At 34.2% G+C, this 20,544-nt stretch overlaps 1 pseudogene; it reads right to left on the bottom strand.

Moving 5' to 3' along the window:
* Positions 1-3,405: 3,405 nt before the first annotated feature.
* On the bottom strand, positions 3,406-10,100 carry LOC120143021 (annotated as a pseudogene).
* Between the last annotated feature and the right edge of the window lie 10,444 nt (positions 10,101-20,544).

The following is a 20,544-nucleotide window of genomic DNA, read 5'->3' as shown; positions in this document are numbered from 1 at the left end:
TACTTTTCATCAAAAGGATAAGTCCTTTAATTGAAAGGTTATGTCATTTCATCGAAAGGTCTTAATCATTCAATCCATTTCCTTCTCTATATATAGGCTAGTTAAGGCACAATTCTAAAAGAATACTACACAAGTTTAGAACTTTGGAACAAGAAAAACACTTAGAAAATTCCTTCCAAATTCGTTCTTTTCAGTGATAGAGAAAGACAAGATTGTGTTCGACTGATCACTACGATTGTGCTTATTGTTGTGATCGTTTGCTGTTGTATCCTGGGAGACCGACGTCCAATGTTACTCAAAGCACCGAGGAGATGACGAATCTGTCTTAAGAAAACTGTTCATACAGGCCTCAATAAAAATCCTTCTTCGGTTTATCTTACTCTACTCATCTGATTATGTGTATACACATGAGTAACAAGTTTCATTCTTCTATTTTAATTCTTTATTTATTTTGCTTCGTTCGATTATAAAATAATATTTATTTATTTATATTTTTATTATTTTTATTTTTATCACATATTAACATTTTTTCTAATAGGTTTTTATATAAATTTTACAAAAAAAAGGGAGATGATAATTTTTTATTAGAAAAAAATAGATGATAATTAATTTAATCATATAACTCAGTTTTTCAATAATTGTTTATAAGATCAATTAAAGTTATTTACAATAGAAATGTCAATCATCGAGGAGGAACAAGCTTTGTAATTTACATAACAAATAAATCAAAATGCTAATATAATTTACAAACAGTTCATATAAGAACCAGCTTCTTGTGTCCTAATTACATACGTTATTTTTTCTCATTCAACAACCACCTCCACCACCACCACTACTATCACAACCTCCTCCACCGCCGCCGCCACCGCCACTATCACCACATCCCACGCTGCCACCGCCAGCTCCGGCATCGAAACCTCCTCCCCAACTGCTATACCCTGCAACACCAGCACCATCAATATCTATGCTTACATGGCCTTCGCCGAAGCCATGAGACATCTTCTGATCACCTCCGCCGAAGTGGCGTTGAACCCCAGAAGCACCACCGCCACCGGTGTTACTACTCCCCGAGGAAGAAAATTTAATAAGGGCAATAAACACAAGCAGCAAACAGATAAAATACAGAGAAAAAAATAACCGGAACCGCCCAAATTTCCATTACTTTTCTTAGTTTCTTCAAATGTGGCGAATGTAGTATTGATCCTGGTGATCAAGTTCCTTATCAATCAACTCCTTTTATAGGTTAAAGGGTCAACGTAAAACGCAGATAAAACAAAAGGTTTGCATAATTATATTGACCTCTTCAATAATATTAATAGAACAAGCATTAGTGCATAAATTGTGAATTACGAAACAGCGTACAAGGGTCAAAGTCAAAAGCACATTGATGGTTATGCAGTCAAAATAAAACAAAGGCACATACGAAGCTTGAATTAATAATGTACCAAAAGATCAATGCCTAATTCATAGATATGTTTCAGAATGGACACATATGTATTAATAACGAAAAATTTTCGTATAAGATGGACACAAATAAAATTTCAGGATTGATACTTTTAACAAAACAAACAACTAACTCACATAAATTCGAATTCTAAGATATACACAAATAAAATTTCACGTGAACACTTTTAATAAAACAAACATCAAACATAAAGAAATTGGGGTTCCATGGTTGGACGTCCGCCAGGAAAGAGATGGTGGTGGCGTGGGTGGTGGAGGTTGACTTTTGAGCCAGCGAAACGCGGCGTTTGACACAGTATTAGAATTCTGTTGAACTTTAAAATACCGTTGACTTGCCACAATTAAGGGTCCCCATGGTAGAGGGATGATATTTTGGAGTCTACGTAATGGTATTTTATTATATTTTCAATATTTATTGTTAAAAATATATAAATAACTTTTTTTTAAATCTTTTAAAATTTTCTGATCTCTAATTTTCAATAATTTTAAGGAAACTTTTGATAATATTTTGTTTTTAAAAAAATTATAAAAACACTAAATTCATATTTTATATAAAATTCAGAAATCAACTTAAATATTAGTTGTTTCTCTACCATGTTTTTGTCACCAATTTAGTGTTTTGGAAATTACACTAATTGTTATTTACTACTTATATCTCATTTAGGATTGTTCATGGATAGTTAACCGTACCGTTTAGTCTAAACAGTCAGTTAACCGTAATAACGGTTATGAGATTTTTCTAACTGTAACCTAATAATTAAGAAACAGTTAACCGCTAATGGTTAACCTTTATTAACGGTCTAGTTACATGTTAACCTACGGTTAATCTATTACAATTATTTGTCAATTCTTTTCATAATTCATACTATAAAAAAATGTAGCACTTAACACATACTTACACCGGTGTAAGTGTGTACATCTCTCAAAATCTTAGTACCTAACAATAAACATATAATTATATTGGTGTAAGCATGTTTCTATATTTTCAAAGAAATAAATAAATATATATATATATATATATTAAGTTATTTGTATACAAATTTTATTAAATATACATATAAATTATAAATAATAGAAACTTATATCAAATTATTTGTGTAAAAATATATTAAATTAGAAATATAATTATAAATTTAATTTATTAACGATTAACTGTTGGTTAATCGTTTATTAAAATTTCTAACCGTAACCTTAACCGTTAATCATCATTTTTAACAGTTCAGTTAAATGAAACCGTTTAATATTAACGGTTCGATTAATTAATCAATTCAATATAACGGTTATACCGACTTACGGTTACGGTTAATGGTTTCAAGGTTTTTTTGAATACACTAATCTCATTTACTTTATCTAGTCTTCAATTCAATCCCAATCATTCCCTAAGAAAATATCACAACACGGTATACTAAAAATAACAAGTTAAAGACGAAAAACAATTGAGAACTTGACCAAATATCATTCACTAATGGCAGAAAATGACAGAAATATTACAACATTCAGACAGGATACAATTGACTTGATCCATGGTAGCACCCTAATTCCCCGTTTCTCTAAAGAATAACTGTAATAATAAATGTTTTTTTGAGTTAATGGCTACTTTTACCCTTATAGTAAACATAATTTATCATTTTCATCCAATCATATTTTCACATCATTTTAACCATCGAAATTGTTTAATTGCATCATTTAAACCTTAAACCTAACCTAAAATCTAAACCCCAACCTAACCCCTAAACCCTAAAATCTAAACTCTTAACTTAAAACCCTAACCAATAGTAAATATTTTAAACATTGATGCAGTAATACGATTTTGGGGGCTAAATTGATACGAAAATACGATAAGAGTGAAAAATGATAAACCGGATCTACTACATGGGCAAAATTTAGCCCATAAGCCTTTTTTTTCAACACAATGGAACATGGTAATTCATAAGGAGCAGGAATAAACAATAATAATAATAATGGTTAAAGTCTATGGCTGATCCATGCACCCGAGAAGAGCCATCATCTGTGATCTTGAGTACCCTTGTCTATTTCTAAGAAAATCAATGTACGTTCTAAGTCTATACCGGTCTGTGTTTGTGAGTGAAAACGGAGGATTCAGAATAAGAGACGGTGCTTCGACTAGAAGGAACACTAATAAACGCTCTGCCTTTGAATACAATGAAGCTGCACTTTCCATATCACCCATGAGCTCATCAACCTGCAAAACACACACAGGACACTTCTCAACTGATAACTTTTTACTTCAATCTTCTATCACCTTATTTCAAGAAAAATTCCACGGCATTCATCAACTATTTATATTATAAAAGATCTTCTTCGCTTGATATACTCTCCATGCCGGAAAATTATATTAGATTAATGCAATTGAGGCACTTGAATGATATCAAGGTGAAAAGAAACGACTCACTCCTCCATGTCTTCCCAAGGCAAGAGCTGCCTGAAATATTGGTCTCCATTGCATCAGGCATCTCTGTACTTCCTGCAATCATGATGACAACATGCAAATTTATTTTATATGCATTTAGTTGCCTTCTTATTGTTCGAGCAATTTCAAATTCAAACAACAAATTTAATACAGGGAATGAGTAATCATTAGTAAAGGCTTACCAGGCTCAATAACTTTGGCAAGTTCCTCAGCACGCTCAACTTCCCGAAGAAATTCCCACTCTATCTCTGAGGATATATCTTCTGGCCCTTCTGGGATGACAATATCATTACAGTCTTCCCTATCAGATGTTCCATGTTTCTTGCTGGCACTCAATCTGCTTGTCTCTTGGCTTGGGCTTCCTTCCATAGCTGATGCAGCCTGGGTGTGGCAAATATGCAGTGCTTGTTTCCAAATTGCAAGAATCACAATCTGGATTGAAAATGCTTCAAGTTGTCTACCTGCCTCAATCTATCAACAAACCACGATAATGTATACAAAATAGCATCAATAAGGCTTGTAATGGCAAAGAAACTAAAAAGTATCCTAGCTAGCAAGATGTTACAGAAGTAACAGTAATCAACATAGAGAATGACATTGAGTTGTGTCATTTAAAATATCATACTATTGCAAGAACCTTGCTGACCCGAAAGTAACAGTAAGGAGCTGCAGACACTGGACATAAGGTAGACAAACTAAACGTTGAAGACGTATACACCTTGTACTCCAATCATGCAAAATTTGCCTAAAAATGACCCAGAAAGATGCAGTGAGAGCATTCATTAACTAATTGCCTTGTGTTAGCATATATCAGTAGACCATGTAGAGGTCCCACCAGCACCAAGAGAGCCAATCAAATAGTGCAGACTCTAGGCACACAAAGATAAGTACACAATGAGACCGATCATCTGCTAAATGGAAGTTGGGCAAGCAAACATGGGGAAGAATAAAGGGCAAGAGAGGGAGTTATGTGGATGCCTTACTCCGCATAATGCACTTATAACAGGTTTATTATGGACTAACCTTTACATGCACTAATTCTGTAACTGCAGATGCACACTGCTGTAATGACTTAATCCTTGTCATGCAATGAGATGATGGTTGTTCCATATCTCCAATATCCATAGATCCTTGAGAAGTCCCAGGGGCAGAGCTCTGACTTCCTAAGCTTCCTACAAGATGAGTTTTGACGTCGGTGGCACCAACGATTGGCATGGGAGCAGTTGATGCAGTTTTATTGACAAAGGGAATTAGAGGAGGATTCTCAGATTTGTATACAATATGGTTTGGCTTGGAAGTGCTAGCTGAAGAAGATGACACATCCATGGAGGGTCCGGACACAAGAATATAATCATGGTCGATCAACTCCAGTGGCTCCCCAACTGTGGAAACAATGCAAGAGTTACAGTTAAACCAGACATGTTATTCAAAGGAATGAAATTGCTCAGAACATTCAAAATAAGCAAGACATGTTGGGATTTAGATCATAAAGAGAAATGAAACACATAAAATTGTTGGTACCTCTTGAACAAGTATTTGCAGGTCTTTGATCCATGGATTTGTGAGGTTCGTCCAGAGTTTCACCTGAAACCTTGCGGCTTTCAAGTTTAAAACTAGCATTTTCCGATTTATGTCTTGTAACACTGTATTTGGATGTAAAATCTACTTTATTCATAGGACTAGGTGTTGTTCCTCTAGTATCTTTCGCATCAACAGAAAATCCATAAGCAGATTTCATTGAGGACCTCTTTTTAGCAAATGAAAGGCTAACATCAGGGCCACAAGAATCATCATCCAGAAAGAAAGGAAGACAGTCCTCCTGAAAGCTTTCCTCTGTATTCCTCACAGGACTGCTTTCAGAACAAGTAAAATCAGCTCTTGAAAAGCTCTGACTCCTGCATATGCAGCAATGTTTCAGTATTTAGGATGTTGGGGGTAATGTATATCAAGGCTAGACCATGATAACTGTCAGTTATACGAGATATATGTTAGTTATTCTCTAGATAAGGATTAGGTCTGTCTTGTATGTATTAGTAGTTTAGTCTAACTCTAATTCCTACCCAATGTGTAGATAAGGATTTACTGCTCATTTTTTTGGGGGAATCTAGTGATTTGGAGAAGTAAAAAACAGGCAGTGGTCTCCAGAAGCAGCGCTGAAGCAAAATTTAGGGCGATGGCACTTGGAATTTGGGAAGGAGTTTGGTTACAAAGGCTGTTGACAGAGTTGGAATTGAGTAATAACGAACACTTTGAGCTTCAAAGTGACATCAAGTCTGCCATAAGTATTGCTAAAAATCCAATTCACCATGACCAAACGAAGCACGTAGAGATTGATAGACATTTTATCTTTGAGAAAGTAAATGGTGGGTTAGTGAAACTTAACTATGTTTCCACACAAAAATCAGTAAGCCGATATTCTCACCAAGGCGCTTTCGAGAATCAAAATTGATGAGATTACGTCCAAGCTGGGTCTTTATAATATCTACTCCCCAGCTTGAGGGAAAGTGTAAGTTATACGAGATATATGTTAGTTTATTCTCTAGGTATCGATTAGGTTTATCTTGTATGTATTAGTAGTTTAGTCTAACTATAATTCCTACCTACTGTGTAGATAAGGATAAGACTAACCTAGTTTAGTTTAATTTAAACTCTAAGTAAAGTCTTGTATAAATTACAGACCTATTCCATTATGGAGAATAAGGTGAATTAATCAACCTTTTTGTTCTACTTTCTACAATAACAATCAGTTCCTCATTTACCTCAACGATTTGTCTGGTGGGCCCTGAGAAAGAAATAGATGGTTGAAGAACTCTTCAAATGTTAAGCGTTCCACTGCAAATTGAAGGATAAAGAAACCAGTGAGAACAAGGGCAAGAACATAAATAAAAATTGCTTAGCACTAGAAAAACATTGATAGCATTGCTGAATGAAACTTGATCTGTATGGATCTCTTTGTTCATTGTCTTGCAGATCGGTTAAAGGTTTATCTTAGCATCATTGGTCTACATGACGAGACTATTAGTTTAGATTAAAATAATTCTAGTAAGCACAATTAACAAATAGGTGGTTGAAGTCATCCATGATTAAACACCAGAATAAGTGAAAACGGAGAAGAACAAGTAATTACAAATTAAATAATTTGGGTTGAGGTTCTTTCATATATTTCTAATCCTGGAAATTCTCATCAACCCAGAATAAAGTAGCATCTACAAGTAAAATAGATGTTTTAGTCTCTAAATGTCAAAAAATTCAATTGTATGTTGGAAGTCTGTAATCTAATCTACATTTGTGGAATACCTGGGTTACGACGGAGCAATTTTTGACATAAATCTTTGCAATCAGATGTCAAATAATCATTTTCCGCAGGGAAATGTAAATCAGTTGATTTCAAAATGTTTTGGAGTAACTGCAAAAGCACCAAAATAATCACTAGTTCAACTCACGTAATTAGTTGCAAACCTAAAGTTAGAAAATTCAAGAACCTCCTGGAACCATTTTAGAAAAAAATTTAGAAGTCCATTACCTCTATTTGATTGTTTCCGGTGAATGGAGTTTTCCCAGTAACGAGCTGAAATAAAATAGCACCAACACTCCAAAGATCTGCCTGCATATTAGGGTCCAGTTAGTAAGGTATGGATGAGAAGAGAAACAGTCAAGTCTTGTGTGGGGAGTAACCATCACCTTTGCATCGTACTTCAGCAACAGCATTATCTCTGGAGCCATGTAAAGAGGAGAACCACATAATGTTTCAGCAAGCTCCCTAGGTTGCAGAGATCTGCCAAAACAGAACTGTAATGTTCTAACTATTGAATATGGGTGAAACAATTCATTGGAAAAACATGTGCATAGCAAAGAAGTACCATCCTTTTCATCTTCTTTATCTCTGATCATGACTAAGAATTATACAAGCAAATGAAATTTATTCTAATTGCAAAAAGACACCAGTGGGGTGCAAACGCAAAAGATCTTCCATAACTCCGAACAATAAATTATGAATAACTCGATTAATATCAACAATTAAAAATCAATCATGATGGACTATTGCAGCCATAGTACTTCCAGTTATTAATTCAATAGCATTTTTTCCAGAAGTCCCAGTTTCCATTCTTCACTGTGTTGAGCACCAACTGGAACCATTCTCGAACCATTCAAAGCAAATAAGCACATAATACAGACTATTAAAGAAGAAAGTGATCTCAACTTTTATTATCAACAACCAAAAGAATTACTTGCAATGTTGCATAATGAAGTTCGATTCATTTTTTTCTTTTTGAAGAAACGAAGATCAGTTCAAACAGCCAAGGATAAGCCTTTGGGCTAGAAAGATGGAAGCCTACTTTTCACTCATAGAATTTCTTTAACTAAAAAAGGGAAAGAGAAAGGTAATAAGAAAAACGCCCTATAAGTGGGCTGATCAATGTGATAGTTTACCTTGCAAATCTGAAATCTGCAATCTTTAAAACTGCAGTGCTGTCATTTGTTGTGAGAAGAAGATTCTGTTCGTCAACATTATAAAGAAAGCTTCACAGCATGGCCAAGACTGGTATGTAAAGATGGTTGCTGTTCAACATCACGGGCTTATTCTTTAAATGCAAATGTACCAATATATACACCTTCATCACATTCAATAATACAGTTCCAAATGCACACCCAATTAAGCAGGAAAAAAGGTGCATTCCATTATATTTTAGTTCTACTTATTATGGTTAAATAAATAAAGTAATACGACTTTTTAGTTGGCGTGCTTCTTTACAGTTTACTCAAAGACACAAGTAACCAAAAAATTAGATAAAAATTCATACTTGACTAAACAGAATTAACTGAACCTGAGGCTTTAGATCCGGATGTATAAGATTATTGTCACGAAGAACTTGGAGGCCTGCCGCTGCAACAAGATGGTTATTAGTGTTTTGAACGACCAAATTCAATGGATAAAGAAAAGCAACAATGGTTTGCTGAATACCTAGCTGTTGCATGAAATGCTTCGCAGTTGCCTCGGGGACACTTCCATGGGGTGTAACATACATAGAAAGATCACCACCCTTGCAGTACTCTAATACAAGATGTATCTTTCCAGGAACCTAAAGATATTCACATAAACCCAAATTAAAATATGATTAAGAAATATATTATAAGATTACTCATATAACAAGTAGAAGTAAAGAAAAACTGACACAGCATATCAGCTTTATTTCAAACAACTTTGATTTTATATCAAAGTATATTATGATTGACATTTTCCAGAAAACTTGAATTTACAATCTAAAGAGAATAAACAAAATGCCACACCAAAGGTTAGAGCATAATTGCAACAATGAGAACCATTAAACAATTCCAAGTCCATGGGGTGAAGGGCAACAACTTATAAATACTATAGAAGGGGAAAAAGGTTTTGACATACACAAAATCAGCCCCGAGCTGGAAACCTTCACAAAAACTACATGAAAATCAGATTTTCAATTAGTTTCTCTTGACCACTGCCATTTCAGCAACAAAAAAAAAATCACTAATGACATACAAAGCTTCTGACGTAGTAATAGTTGCTACAGATCAAAGAGAAATTTATCTCTCAAATCAACAGTGATTAACGCAAACAAAGTAGAAAGTTGACTAAGTTCTACTCTTCAAAATTCATTCTCTACTTCTCTCCCCACTTCCTTAGCATCCAAACAACTCCTAAAATATTAATATTAAAAGGAAACGATGTTTTCTTTAAGAAAGAAAAAAGAAGAAAGGAACCTCAATAATATCATGCAGTCGAATAATATTAGGATGATTAATTCTCTTCAAAATAAAGATCTCCGACATCAAACTATCCTGCAACTTCTTACTGAGCCGACTCATTACGATCTCCTTTATCGCCACCTCTGTTCCATGAACTCGATGCCTCGCATGGAAAACAATCGAGAACGAACCCGACCCGATTTGCCGGCCCACTAAATAGTTCCCTACCACTCTTCCCATCCCTGCTGGTTGAGCCATTACAGGCGAACCTGGAAAATCAAAAAGAAAAGAAAAGAAAACCCTAGGATCCAATGCCGGAACTTGAATTCGTAACTGGAATTCGGATAGTTTAGAAGAGTCGACCCGTATTTTAATAGGATTTCTAAATGGCCATGTGAGGATAATATGGGGAAGAGAAGAGAGAAGAAGGTAAGCTTAATTTCTTGAGGGTGCTCATCTGCTTTTGGGATTGTAATTACTATATACGTTCAATTATTCAGAACTTGATACGTAATTTGGTGATTTCGATTGTTTCTATAAACCACACGCTTCACGTTTTCAAGCTTAAAGAAATAGAAACCAAACTTAATACTGTAGGAACCTTGCACATTTATCATATTGTGTTATTTGTCATAGATGATTAAAGATGGAGACAAATGTAGAATTTGATATTAAAAAAATGAATTTTTGAAATTTTTTTAAAAAATATGAAGTTTTATAAATTTTTGGGTGGAAAAAATTCATAATTTTGGAGCTTTAAATGAGAAATTAATTTAAACGTTGTTGAGAAAAATGTAGAACCAATTGTTGGTTCTTAAATGGGTAGATGTGCACGATGCAGGTAACGTGAATGTCGGAACCGGTCTAATTCTTTGTGGGCTTGTTGATTTTTAACTCAAAGGTGAAATAATTTTTCGTCGAATAGAACATATCTTTTCAAAATATGTTTTGGAATTAAAAGGATAAATATTAAAAATATTCTTTTAATCAAAACAGTAATTTTAGAAATAGTTTAATTGTTTGATTATCATTAATGCTTAATTAGGTCAAAAATTTTCAATTATTCACAATACGAACTCCCTATTAATACCGTGTTAACCTACTACGTTAAACACAATTAAAAAAAACTCAAAATCCAATTCAAAAGAATTCTTTTCTCTAGTTTTTGGTAATAGGTAAAGACAATGAATAATTTGTGATCTCCATAGTTATGCTACTGTGCATTGATCATCTCGTTGTTGTATCCAAGGAGACAGACGACCAAAGATCTCAAGCACCAAGGAGTGACCGAAATTATGTCTTAAGGAAACTGCGTAGTTGCAGGCCTCAACTCGATTGCAATCTTTGATTCTATACTTCTTTTGATTATTAAAAAGAATAATTTTATGTTATTAATCGTTTTTTTTATTCTTGTTTCATGTACACAAATTTTACGACGAGATCCTACCGAGGTGTTGATCGTCATTTGCCACAATTTGTTGAATCACCATGGAAAGAATTTACAAATATGTTTTTTGGTTTATTTGGTTTTTCGTTACATATCAATTATTTGGTATTGCATGCGTTGAAGGTGACATGACACCATGGTACAAATTAATGTATTTTATTCATTTTGTTTTAATTATTATTTTGTTGTATCTTCTCGGATTGTTATACATATAATAATATTAAGATACATTATATCTTCTACCTTTCTAAAGAAGAAAAAATCCGAGATGATTCGGAAATCTTGGGAAAAGCATGAAAAGCAAATAAATTCATTTTTGGAATTTATCCTGTCGTTTTAACGAGTTTGCTTAATTTCAAAGTAGACAAATCTATTTAATAGAAATTGTCATTAAAGTAACGTTTGTTACTAATTTTGAAAAGTTGTTTATGTTCGATAATAAAAATAAAAAATAAGCGAGATTGATTTGAATCTACGCAATGGTACATGAGTTTGCAAATTACTTTACAAGCTCACGTAGAAACCAACTTGTGTAAATACACAAATTGCTTTAAATCGATAGATTGAATTTATTTTCTTAGGAATCAAGTATGATTCTATTTTGGAAAAAAAGATATAAATTGTTAAATTTATTTCTTTAAATTCTTAATATGTTTGTAAAGTGAGATCTTGAAAGTAAATTTACTTTGGAAATTGAATTATTGTCTTAATAATGGGTTTACATGATCTGCTTTTACAAATAAGAATGAATAAATATTCTATTACCTTCATTGGTGATAGCAAAAAGTATTGTTATATATTTGCTAAAGAGCAAAGGTGAAGCTATAGAGAAATCTATTCTCTATAAATTCAAAGTTGAAAACCAACTTAATATTAAGATGGTAAGAACTGATAATGATGATGAATAAATTGAACCATTAATGGATCAATATTGTGCACAACATGATATTATTCATAAAGTGACGCCATCATGGGGTAACAAAGCGAAAGAATTAATTCTTAAAAAGGAAATGATGAACGCAATGCTAAGAAGTTTGGGTAATCACAGAACGTGTGGGGGAAGCTATTTTTCATCTAATTTCCTTTTAAATAAGGTTATCCGAATAAAAATTGACAAGACACCATATGAGTTATGGAAATGTAGAAAATCTTTCTACAAACACTTAAAAATGTGGGGGGGTCTTGTAAAGATAATTATCTCATTATCAAAGGAAACGAAATCGCAAATTGGTAGATTATATTGGCTATGAAGATTATAGCAAGACATATCGACATCTTGTGTATGAATCAAAGAATTCTGAGATTCACAAGAACATGATAATGAAATCAAAGGATATCTCATTATTTGAAAATATATTCCCTTATATAACTAAGGAATATGATTGAAGACTATCAATAAAGATAAGTCTAGATGTTCAACAAAAGGTTTAAACAAAGATATTGTTATTATGACAAACTTCTAAAAAGTAATTATGAGAGAGCTTTGATATCTCATATGCTCAAGAGTATGGATTGTATTATCCCAAGATCATGCTTCTTTAGTAGGATACTCTGACGCCATTTGAATATCTGATGTTCAAGATATCAAAGGCACAAGTGAATATGTTTCACATTGGAAAGAGGAGTCATGTCACAGAAATCCTCAAGAAAACGATTATAACCAAATCCAAAATAAAATAAGCGTTTGTATCTCTAGACAAGTCTAGAGAATAAATTGAATGACTTTAGAATTTCTTGGAGGATATTCTTTAATGGCCAAAGTTTGTGCCCACAATATTCATTTATTGGTAAAGCACAAAACTTTATGTATAGTGGTAAGTTGAGATATATACATCATCAACACAATACCATTAGACAACTGATCTCAAATGGAGTTATCATTGTTGACTTTGTAAGATCAAAGGATAACATTGCATATTCACTAACCAAAAGGTTAATATTGAGATCAAATTGAGAAAACATCGAAAGGAATGAGACTAAATCCCATGAAATGAAAGGCTTTATGTAAAGAAAAACCCTACATTGTTGAATGGAGATACCAAGATCTAGGTTCAAATGGACAACCTAATTACATAAATCGTGTATGATCATTGTGGGTGTTTGTTATCCCAAGTATGTTCCTATGATGTAAACAGTGATCAAATTGGTATAGGCTAAGTAAAGCTTTTAATGACCATTGTGTGCTTCGGTGAGCAAAACAACATAAGTCACATATGTGAGAGTGATGTGGGACTACTTCAAGGAGATTATTAGGCATAGTTCTTTCAAACTCTTGTAGAACCAGGAGATGTCCATGGCTTTAAGGACATACCCATGAGAACTAAAATTTTGTCAGAGGGGTAGTTGTGTGAAGTATATTATCGTTTACACAAACGACAGAACAGTTCAAGGATATCACGTCTATTGGTCAACTAGTAAAGTAAATATATTATCACAAGGTAAGGTTAAAAGGAGTACATCTACTTATCCTATGCAATTATTGATTGTAGAGTCTATCACCACATCAAGTCAAAATGGTTTTGATAAAATAATCAATTTTATTCATTTGGGGATTGTTGGAAAAAATGATAATTTTGGAGGTTTGAATGAGAAATTGATCCAAACGTTGTTGAGGAAAATATGGAACCAATTGTTGGTTCGTAAATGTGCAGACATGCACGGTGTGGGTAACGTGAATGTTCGAATTGGTCTAGTTCTTTATGGACTTGTGGATACTTTAACCCAAAGGTGAAATATTTTTCCTTGAATATAACATATCTTTTCAAAATTTGTTTTGGAATTAAAAGGATAAATATTAAAAGGTTTCCTTTAATTAAAACAATAATTTTGGAGATAGCTTAGTTGCTTGATTCTCATCAATGCTTCATTAGGTCAAAAATTTCCAATTATTCATAATATGAACTCCCTATAAATATTGTGTTAACCTACTAGGTTAAACACAATTAAAAACAACAACAACTCAAAATCCAATTCAAAAGAATTCTTTTCCCTAGTTTTTGGTGATAGGCAAAGACAATGAATAGTTCATGATCTCCGCAGTTGTGCTACTGTGTCCTGATCATCTCGTTGTTGTATCCTAGGAGACAGACGACCAATGATCTCAAGCACCAAGGAGTGGCCAAAATTATGTCTTAAGGAAACTGCGTAGTTGCATGCCTCAACTCAGTTCCAATTATTGATTCTATACTTCTTTTGATTATTAAATAGAATAATTTTATGTTATTAATCGTTTTGTTTTATTCTTGTTCCATGTACACGAATATTATGACGAGATCCTACCGAGGTGTTGATTGTCCTTTGCCACAATTTGTTGAATCACCATGGAAAGAATTTACGAATATGTTTCTTGGTTTATTTGGTTTTGTCGATGCATACCAATTATTTGGTATTGCATGCGTTGAAGGTGACATGACACCATGGTACAAATTAATGAACGTACAAATTAATGAACTTTATTCATTTTGTTTTAATTATTTCGTTGTATCATTTCGGATTGTTATATCTATAATAATATTAAGATAGATTATATTTTCTACCTTTCTAAAGAAGAAAAAATCCGAGACGATTCAGAAATCTTGTGAAAAGCATGAAAAACAAATAAATTCATTTTCGGGATTTATCCTGCCATTTTAACGGGTTTGCTTAATTTCAAATTGGATAAATCTATTTAATAGAAATTTTCGTTAAAGTAACGTTGGTTACTAAGTTTGAAAAGTTATTTTTGTTCGATAAAAAAATAAAAAATAAGCGAGATTGATTTGAATCTACGCAATGTTACTTGAGTTTTGTGCAAATTGCTTTACAAGATCATGTAGGAACCAACTTGTGTAAATACACAAATGCATGGTGATTAGCACATGGTGATTTGCCCTTTTTGCAAATAAAAAAATAAATGTGATTCTTTGGTTATGGAAGAAAAAAATTTAATATGCGGTTGTTGCCTATAAACATATAGCAATTAAAGAATCAATGTGATAGTATTTTGAGAAATATCATTATGGTAAGATTTCACCCATAAAAATGCATGTAAGCACTAATCATGATAATATTAATGATATTATTGGTATGATATTATTACTATATAACCTTTGGCATATTAATATGGAATATTAAATGACATGAATAAAGAATACCTTTGGTATTTATAATTATTATTAAATATTATAATAAATTTTAAAGAATAAAAATAGATTATTAATAAAAATATAAAAAGTATTTAAAATTTATAATAATTTAAATTTTTAAGAGGACGATTGTCCTTAATTAAATTCATATAACTTCTATAAATTAATATTAGATAAATTAATAACTTCTCTAAATAATAATTTTTCTCTGTCCTGATTTGGGCTCAAGGTTAAAATTAATAATTTCAATAAATTAACAAGATAATGATTTTCTGAAAGACCCTTATATAAATTTATGGTCTATTCGATATTATAAATTAATAATTTTATAAAATTACAAATATAAATAAGACAACTTAGTAAAATATGATTCTATTGTTGTTTATTTATTCTTAAAATTTAATTCTAGTTGTATTTCATCTCTAACTTTGTTCACTGCATCCAAAAGTTATGGTGTTGTGTTCTCATATTATAACAAAAAATTGTAAAGAGTTGTTGTCACTATGAGTGTTTCCTTCCACGTAATTGGTTGCGAAGACATTATATAATCTTTATTTTCATCTTCAATATGATTTTTAGTAACACTAACTACACTTTCTTCTAAATTTTGGACCTCTGATCTTGTATCATTTTCACTTAGTTAATTCAATATGTGATTAAAATCTATTTTGTTGCGGTAACCAAGGGTATTAATCAACGTCACATTTATTATTCATGAACATCATTTAATTAGTAATACAATGTATATTTATTATTCATGAAGAATATATAGGTTCGATGAATCAAAAAAATCTATTTAAATTAATAAATTATTAATTTATCAATTAAATAATTCTTCTTTAAATTAATAAAATTATGTGGTCCCGACATTATTAATTTATAGAGGTTTTATTGTTTTTAATTTATGAGTTACAAGTAATTTAAAAATAATATTCTACATATTCTCGACATTATTAATTTATAGAGATTTCACTGCATATAAATTTATTAGTAATAAACAGTTTAAATGAAGCAATACCACCCAACAACATGTCTGTTCCATTTAACCAATCCCACATTCCCAATTGTTGAAGATTGCATCGTGGAACCACCTCGCCTAGCTTCCTGTCGAGCTGAGCAGCACAACCTTTGCACTTTTGTACTCCGAGCAATGGTAGAATTTGGATCACATGAACAATCATTAAAGACATGATTGTTACGATCAAGCCAAATGTGCCAGATAAGCGTTCCAAAGAGAATGTCCCATTCTTTTGTTTGGATACCAAAATGAGAATCATCCGATAAATTGACAGTCATCCAAGTAACAAGATCCAGTGATAAATAATCAGCCAACCAATCTGGCCGAACAAAAGCAGCCCAAACCATCATTGAACGTGAACATCCGCGGAGGACATGGTGAACATCTTTCACAGCAGAGTGGCAAACCGAGCAGTTTGCATCAGCAGCAAAATGACGACGAACTCTTTGCATGTTTGTCATGAGTTTATCCGAACACACGTGCCAAAAAAATATTTTAATCTTCTGTAAAGCCCGAAATCTATTAATCAACTGCCATAATCGTGGATCATAAGCCACAGTTGGGCCAGAGCGACTATTGTAGGCAGACTTGATTGAAAATTGAAAATCCGGGTTCGTTTTTCATCCTACGACATCCTCATCCACACGATAGGACCATAGTGGCAGTAATGCGCAACAAAATAGGCATCGGAAGGAGATGTTGAACCGATCCCATAACCACAACCCATTTTCTTACCCCATATCAGCTACCCGTTCGCTTCTAACTGTATGAACAAGGTGAGCGGGAACATATGTTATCAACGGATCAGAACCCGATAACCATCTATCTCTCTAGAAATCTATGGATAATCCATTGCCAACACAATGAATAATATTCTCACAAACATCTTGCCACACTAAACAAATTCATTTCCAAACCCGAGAGCAATTATACCTGTGAAGATGATCGAGAACCAAGTTGAAACATTTATATTTTTTACGAACAAAGCGGACCCATAGAGCGTTTTTGTTTGCAATAAGTCGAAATGCAAGCTTCATAATGAATGGTTCATTGTAAGTATGGAGATTTCTAAAACCAATACCACCCTGAGCTGTTGGTCGACAAGCATCTTCCCAACGAATCAACGACACACCTTTACTATCCGGAGAGATGCCCCATACAAATCGCTTGATTAATCACTCAATCTCCATACAAGTTTTCTTATGTAGCACAGCCGTTTGCATGGTGTAAAGCGAAATAGCAGCTAGAATCGCCTTTGCTAATTGATTCGGCCTGCAAGAGTAAGATTTTTAGCCACCTAGCCGGAGAGTTTCGTCTGCATATGATTCAGAAGTAACCTGGTTGGGTAGCAAAGGTACGCCCAAATATCATCCCAAGTCGTTGACCATCGTAAATCCCAATTTCTCACTAAGTCGCTTTTGTATCGCAATTGAGACGTTTTTTGAGAAGTACATAGTTGTCTTCGAGAGACTCGCCTTATGTCCAGATACATCACAGAATTGTGAGATACCAGGTCCCTGTTTAAAGGTGCGAAATGGTTTCCATTTACCAGCGTTAGTGGCAGCAGTAATAACTTGAGCGAGACGCTCCATGCAGGGAACAAATAAATAAGACGACAGAGGATCGCCCTGTCAGATACCACATGAAGGATTAAATATATCCGACTGATCGCCATTCCACAAAATCTGAGTCGAGACGAAGAGACACATTGCATGATCAAAGTACGGAGTTGAATAGGAGTTCCTAAATCAATCAAAGTATCTTCTATGAAACTCCATTCAAGGCGATCATAGGCTTTCTCCAAGTCAATTTAAATTGCCACCCACCATTTCCTACCAGATTTCTTTTGCATAAAATGAATAATTTCCTGGGTGACGATAATGTTACCAGTTATCGCTCTTCCTGGAACAAAACTCATTTGGTTTTCAGAGATCCACTCTGGTAAGAATGGTTTTAACCAATTCACAATAATTTTGTAATTGTCTTGTACAAGACATTGCAGAGACCGATGGGTCTAAATTGATTGACCCATTCCGAATCAGTGACCTTCGACAGTAAAACAAGAAAAGTACGATTGAGTTCTAATGGGATAACTCCATCGACGAAAACCTGGAAATGTAATTAAAGACAGAAGTGCTTACACTATGCCAATTTTTCTGATAAAAACCAACTTGCAGACCATCAACACCCGATGCTTTAAAACTTCCCATGTCAAAGATTGCATTCTTTACTTCCTCCATTGTAACCGAAGCAGTCATCGAATCATAGTCACCTTGAGACAAAATTTTGAAACCACCCCGCCAAACAAAGTTTGATCTATGTGACCCCGATGATGTAAAGAGATTACAAAAATAATCACGTTCCATACCAACCAATTCCTTAGGATCAGTACACCAACTACCATCGGCTCGCTTTAAAGCGTTGATTCAATTGGTTCTGCGACGAGCCATAGTAATTGCATGATTATACTTTGTATTTCTATCACCATGCAAAACCCACTGAAAACAAGCTTTTTGCTGCCAAAAACTCTCTTTCTGCTCAAGCACCGTAAGGTATTCATCTTGCAATTCAATTTTTAAGTGAATAAGTAACTTTATGCCTTCGTTGAAGAGCCTTTTCAATTCCACTTAGACGAGCAAGCAAACGTTTCTTCCTTTTACCAATATGCCCAAAAGCTTCAACATTCTACGTCTTGGTCGCTGAATGAAAAGCCTTTATGTTCACTTCTACCGTTTCATCCTGAGCCCATGTGGACTTAAGGAGGTCTTGGAAAGTGGGGTGATCTGCAATAAAACGAAATGGTCTGGAGTTATTTCTCGACTTCTGATCCACCATCTTTAAGAGGAGTGGTCTATGATCTGAGCCCAATTGTTCAAGATGAAACACTTTGGAATCAGGAAAATGGGATAATCAAGCCGAATTAGCAACACACCGATCAAGTCGTTTATGTAATCTGCCCCTCGACCAAGTAAAATGCGGGCTGACAAAACCTAAGGCACTCAAACCAACATCGTGCAAGAAATCAGCAAATCCACGACTACCACTCTGGGACTTAGAAGAACCATCCGATCTCTCACTAGGACACAAAATAATATTGAGATCACCTCCGAGTATCCAAGGCACATTCACACTCGGGTCCAGATTAGCTAATTGATCCCATAACATGTTCCTTTTGGATAGTTGGGGACTAGCATAAATGGCCGTAAAATGAATCCACTTGGAACACGCCGCAATGTACATCTGCCCATTAATGAACTGGTTCAAAACTTACAGGATATCCACACGAGTCGACCTCTTCCATAAAAGCCATAAGTCACCACTAAAGCCATGTACTTCCACTTTAAACAAGCTTTTGAAGCCAAACTTAGAAATGATTTTACCCGCGACAGAACCAGAAATCTGAGGCTCAAAAAAAGACACCACATCCAACCGATTATCCTTAACAATAACTTTCAAAATCCTTCAAAAATTTAGGCTCAAAGCACCTTGACAATTCCAAAAAAGAAACGTCATAAGAGCATAAAGCAAAGAGAGAAACAGGGACTTACTTCCCATTACTCACATCAGGATTCACTCGACCATCTCCATCAATAATCATCTTGCATTCCTCACCGCTTGTAGAGCTTCCTGCACCCGTAGGTGGCGGATGCTGGGAAGCCAAAGAGTTGTCAATATCATTAAGATATTTGGATAACTGCTGAATCCATTCAGCAGGGGCCGTACGGGATAGTATTATAGTGTCCGAAGCCTTTCAAATTTGGACACCCTTCTTATTAATCTCCTAATTCACTTTTTTATTCCCATGCACTTTGTCAGTCTTCTTTGATCTCGGAGCAGTCAATCCGAAACCTGGGTGATCACTTCCGCATTTTTCTCAGCGTCTAAAGGAACAACTTCTATTGCTTTCTTCCTACTAGAGGAGCTCCCTGCTTCCTTGTTTTCTTCTCTGGATTCGAAGCCAATTAGGCTGCATTCTTAGTTACTATCGACGGCTGATTATTGATTCCACTTTTAGAAATCTCCTTGGCCAAATAGTTCCCACGGGGATTATCTTTCCTTGGCTTAGAGGGCAGTGGTTGCTGGTTTGGGATAACTATTTCCATATTTTTTTCATTAGCATCGAAAGCAGCAAACCTAGAGCCTGAGTTTTATACAACCTGAGGTCCATCATTATTACTTCCTTTGCTAACGGTAATTTTTCGTCGTCGACTCGGAAAAATCATCCATGGGACATAAAATTCGCCCTCCTTATTAGCGACAGTTTGGGTAGCCACATGCGGGGTTGCCAGAGTGTTTGACTCCCTAGCATGATTATCTGCTTTACTGCAAGTCTCCT

Source organism: Hibiscus syriacus, unplaced genomic scaffold, assembly GCF_006381635.1.
Source record: "Hibiscus syriacus cultivar Baekdansim isolate YM2019G1 unplaced genomic scaffold, ASM638163v2 tig00110833_pilon, whole genome shotgun sequence".
NCBI lineage: Eukaryota > Viridiplantae > Streptophyta > Magnoliopsida > Malvales > Malvaceae > Hibiscus > Hibiscus syriacus.
Note: the sequence above shows the minus strand (reverse complement) of the source record. Positions and strands in the feature narration are given on the sequence as shown.